The sequence below is a fragment of the Symsagittifera roscoffensis genome, chromosome 3, assembly GCF_963678635.1.
Source record: "Symsagittifera roscoffensis chromosome 3, txSymRosc1.1, whole genome shotgun sequence".
NCBI lineage: Eukaryota > Metazoa > Xenacoelomorpha > Acoela > Convolutidae > Symsagittifera > Symsagittifera roscoffensis.
The window spans coordinates 71,566,195-71,571,008 of record NC_087064.1 but is presented as its reverse complement, the minus strand read 5'-3'; the positions used below and the strand labels follow the sequence as shown (position 1 = coordinate 71,571,008).

Here is a 4,814-nt window from a genome sequence, read left to right as displayed (position 1 = left end):
AATAACATCTGAGCAGAATTTGTGTGGTAGCGTCCTCTTGAAGCTGGTCATCGAAAGCATTTGTCGTCGTAACAGCTATGTCGTCTTATTAATCAGACACCGTTTTCTGCACTTCTGAGAAATGAATTAACATTCCTGAGAAAAATCTGAAACTGCTTAACTGGCATTCCTCAAAAACTGCATTCCAACCAAACAGAAAACATGTGCAGTGAATCGACTTAGAAGTATATCGAAAAGTGCGGAAAACACAATGAGCAAACAATGCAAGTTAAAACTTCAATTTCTTTTCGAAAAATTTTCACACTGTTATTGACTATTGTACGACCATTTTTCTAGAAAAAAGACGATAAACAGAAACAATTGCAGAAATTATATGACTTGAGTTTTACACTCGAAATTTCTCAAATAAATCCGCCAAAAAACTTTGTAACTCAAAAATTTAGTGATAGTTTAACTTGATGCGTCTTATACAAAACAAAAGCTGCAAAAAAAAATTACCATAAAAATATATTTGAACGATGAAAAATTATATCATCAATAAAGGAATTGAGCATCAAGAACATTGATTATTTAACATTTGCTTTCTATTCGGCCGGTTGAAACGTCGATGCGACGCATTATTACATGTCATCATTTCAAATAAGAGAAAAATAACTGCATCTGTAACTGAAACTATCTCAAGTATAAAAGCGAGCTTTTTCAAAACTAAATATCATTCATTTAACAGCAGCATCGAAAGAAAGTAAGTTAGTCATACCATTTTTTCATCCTAAAACTGTTTGAAAGCAGTGCGTTGCCCCCTTAATTTTCCTAAACCCGAACCCCGCCGGCCCACATACACACTAAAATTCGGTGGCCCGTCAAAAAGCAGAATGGTCTAAGAGCAGAAGGATCAAAGAGAAGAAAAAATGAAGAAAATCAATTTTTTCAAGCTAATCGATAAATTAATTATCAGAAATGACAATAATACCAGAACAACGAACATTTTATGCATAATTTAAATAATTTAATTAAGATTTAAAAAAAAATTCAATCAAAAAACTTCATGAAGTTATTCAATTCATGCATAATTTATTCATTTTCTTGGTATTTATTGACGATTCTGATATTTGTTTTATCAATAAGCCCGTATAAACCAACTTAAGTCAAATAAACCAAGTTAGCCCGTATAGGTGCGTATCCATAGGTTCCAAAATGAAAAATCAGTCCCATAGGTTCCAAAATAAAAAAGCAGTCGCATAAGTTCCAAATCTTTTCAATTGGTCAAAAGACTAAATTAGCCGAGTCTCGGTTTAAGGTCGCCGCTTCGCGGCGATAACCGGCTCTAAATTTCGTATAGAGTCCTACCCTTTGGTGGCAAGCTCGCAACACGTTGGCGCGGCTGCGGCGGTCACTATTCTGCAGCTTGAGTTTATGCTGGTTGAACAGTAAACAATCAATCCACAAATTCGTTGGCTCAAATTTCAACCAATCAGAATTCAAGAAGATCAATTTTGGAACTTATGCGACTGATTTTTTATTTTGGAACCTATGGGAATTCACCGCCCGTACAAACCAACTTAAAATTTTTCTGTTTTTCTGCTCTTGGACCCATTTGCTCTTAGACCATTCTGCTTATTGCTCCGCCTCCCTTTTTGACGATTCTAATTGTTTTATCAATAAGCCGGTATATATACCAATATAAGTCAAAATATTTTTCTGTTTTTCTGCTCTTGGACTCATTCTGCATTTGGACCATTCTGCCTATTGCTCGGCCTCCAAAACTCTCATACTTAACATTGTACCTAAACCGCATAATTCATTGCTGTTTTAGAATTCTAAAGTCAAGACTTGATCAACATGCCAGGAGAAACTCCAATGACCACAGATGCGGCCGCAAGAATCCAGAGCTCCGAGGCCAAAAGCAGCGGAACAGGCCAAACGCAGTCGGGAGGATTCGCCTCCAGGTTGGTTGATCTCATATTTGATGGTTACAATTACGTTTCGAAAAAAATCACCTTACAAAAATGATGACCATTTTTAATTAAATTCTTTTTTGGTAATCTTGTCATATTCTATTTAGGGCGCAAGGAGCTGCTGCGGACAATGTGAATCAAGGGAAAACTCAGCACCAAGGGGGCAAAAAATGATCGAGGAACAAAGTGAGAAGTTGAATGGATCAAATTGACTCTAGTCTAGAAATTTGCTAACATGAATGAAAAAAATCAAAGAAATGAGCGATTTACATCTGAAAGACTCGTAGTAACTTTTGTTTACTTGGTACAATTTATGTTAAGTTTGTAAATTCTGCAATACATACCATGCATGCAAATTTAATTTCTATCCACATTAATTCATGGTTGATTGAATTTTATGTATAGTTCTTCTGTTAAAACAGGTTGAGAATGACTGAAATTTTTTATCGAGGGCGAGTCACGATTTCTTGAAAATAGAATTACATTGGTCTCACGAACTAAATTTCAGTGCTGATTTGGTTGTTTTTCTTGCAGAGAATGAATAAAGATAGGAAATTCACCGTCAATTGAAAAGAAAAAAGAGCAAAAGAATTGAGTCGCCTGAATTCATGATTCTAAATCAAGCAAATATCCATGAAGATGAATATTTAATCGGGTTTGTAGAAAAAAGGAAGATCAAAAATTACACGTTCTCTCCAAGGCTTCGTTAAATTCTTGCCATTTTCGTTTTCATTGAAATTTCGACAAGTAAATTACTTCGATTGTAAAAAAGATCTAAGAAAAAATCACTTAGAATTAAAAACCTAAGTAACGTAATGCTTCGACAAAAACCAGTTTACCCGGTTCCTGTGCACATGATAGCATGCAAATAAATACTATCACAGTATATCATGGGAAAAACTAGAAAAACTATTTTTTCTTTCTTACGGTTCTGATGCAAAAATGCAAAATTGGGGGCAATTGCAGAGGTGGGGGGGGGGGGGGGGGGGTGCGCAATTGTTAATTAGATCCGAACCGTCAATTTTAAGTAGATGACCAACGGAAGGAGAAAGACAAACAAATCGTTTAAAAAATTACTAAATGAGCTTGATTTTCATAGAGACCGCGCTTCATAGGTAGAAAGTTGTCAAAGCACCGTAAAACAAATTCGAGCTAGAAAAAAAGCTACTTCAATATTACTACAGTTCAAACTTGCACTACAGTTCAAACTTAAAATTTTAAAAGAAACGACACACCTAAAGAAACCAGAATTTGAGAATCACGCATTTGAGAATTACTATCACAGTATATGATTGGAAAAACTAGAAAAACTATTTTTTCTTTCCTACATTTCTTATGCAAAATTGGGGGCAATTGAACAAGGGGGGTGCAATTGTTAAGTAGATCCGGGTAAAAATTAAACAAAAAGAGGAGACTAGAAATTTCGTGCATATTGTCAGATTACAAATCATAAAAATGAAAAAGAAAAAATGGACAGCGAAAAGGAACCCAGCCTCAACATCTGGTTCAAAAATGTTGACAAATTATTAAGAAATGATAAAGTGTTGAAGTGATGGCGAGTTAGTGAAACGAAAGCCCCAAAAACTGCAAAACGGACTGGATACTAACTGCCCAGATGCCATCCTATAACATGGAGCCCTGAACATGGATCAAAGTCAAACGCACAGAGAAATGACACTATATTTAAGAGACAAAACAGACTATATTAGATGCCGACTTGAAATTCAACGATATAATTTACATGTGTATCAAACTGCAAAACTAATTTAAATTTTGAAGCGTCAGCCTATCGGAGCCCCAATTCAGCAAAAGAAATAGAAAATATTCTCAAGAAATTCGAGAACGAAGCATCGAAACCAAACTTTGCTCTTGCAGTAGATCTGAAATATTCGGAAGTTGATTGGGAGTTACTCAGATAGAACATAGCTGAAGGAAGCTAACAGGACATTTTTTAAGAAAACATATCAGACTGATGCAGTGCGGTCAAAAAGTAGACAACTTTTATTGTTCCGACTTTCGATACGAAAGTAACGGAATATTTGTGCTCGGGGTGGGTTTTTTTTTTCTTCAGACAAATTTCGACTTTTTAACTAGCCATTTTTGACGGAATTTTTTATATCATTCGAAAGCTATTGTTGTCCTGAGCTTAAATTTGAAATCATATTTCACCTGTGATCATTTTTCGTGAAGTTATGAGGGTTTAAAGATTGCCATTTTGGCCATTTTGACCAATTTGGGACAAAAACTAGAGAAATAAATTATCTTATGTTTACCCTTGCGCCTAATTCTGGCTAACACTTTTTTGTTGCAGAGTTTTCAGAATGATGCAAACTATTTGTGATGGTTAAGGATGATCACAAATGTTTAAGCAGATACGGCACTCAGTTTTCATTCTGAATAACTTATTCAATCTGAATTAGAATACAGTGAATGGTATTTATTAGACTATTTGCATGTCATAGGATAAGTTGCCAGTGTTTCTTTGTTGGTTTAATGATTTTGTTATGCTATTCCTTGTTATATAAAGTTTCGAAATGTATTTCAAAAACCTGAATTTTTTTTAAATTCTAAGTCCACCCGAATTTCGCCAACAGTTAAAATCAATGTCTACTTTTTGCTCCTTAAAATCTGGTAACAACTATATGCTATCTGGGGGTGCGTCGTGACTTTGCAAAGTCGGGACATAGGTCGCGGAACTACCCCGGATCTCATTACCTGTTAACGAATGAATATTTTGCGTAGATCTTCTTAACTAGACCCCGTGCAAATATTGTATAATCTGAACTGTTCAATTCTTTCTTCGTGAGGGTTGGGGGTAGTTACTAAGACTTTGCGCCGCAAATCCTTGCGATGTACCGA

At 35.3% G+C, this 4,814-nt stretch overlaps 1 long non-coding RNA gene across 3 annotated transcripts; it reads left to right on the top strand.

Moving 5' to 3' along the window:
• Positions 1–244: 244 nt before the first annotated feature.
• LOC134842713 (uncharacterized) lies at positions 245–2,353 on the top strand. Of its 3 annotated transcripts, none has more exons than XR_010162534.1 (3): positions 245–263; positions 1,814–1,946; positions 2,063–2,353. It is a non-coding gene; the product is annotated as an uncharacterized LOC134842713 (long non-coding RNA). The 3 variants fall into 3 exon arrangements; XR_010162533.1 differs by lacking the exon at positions 245–263 and adding an exon at positions 643–742; XR_010162535.1 differs by lacking the exon at positions 245–263 and adding an exon at positions 728–746.
• The last annotated feature ends 2,461 nt before the right edge of the window (positions 2,354–4,814 follow it).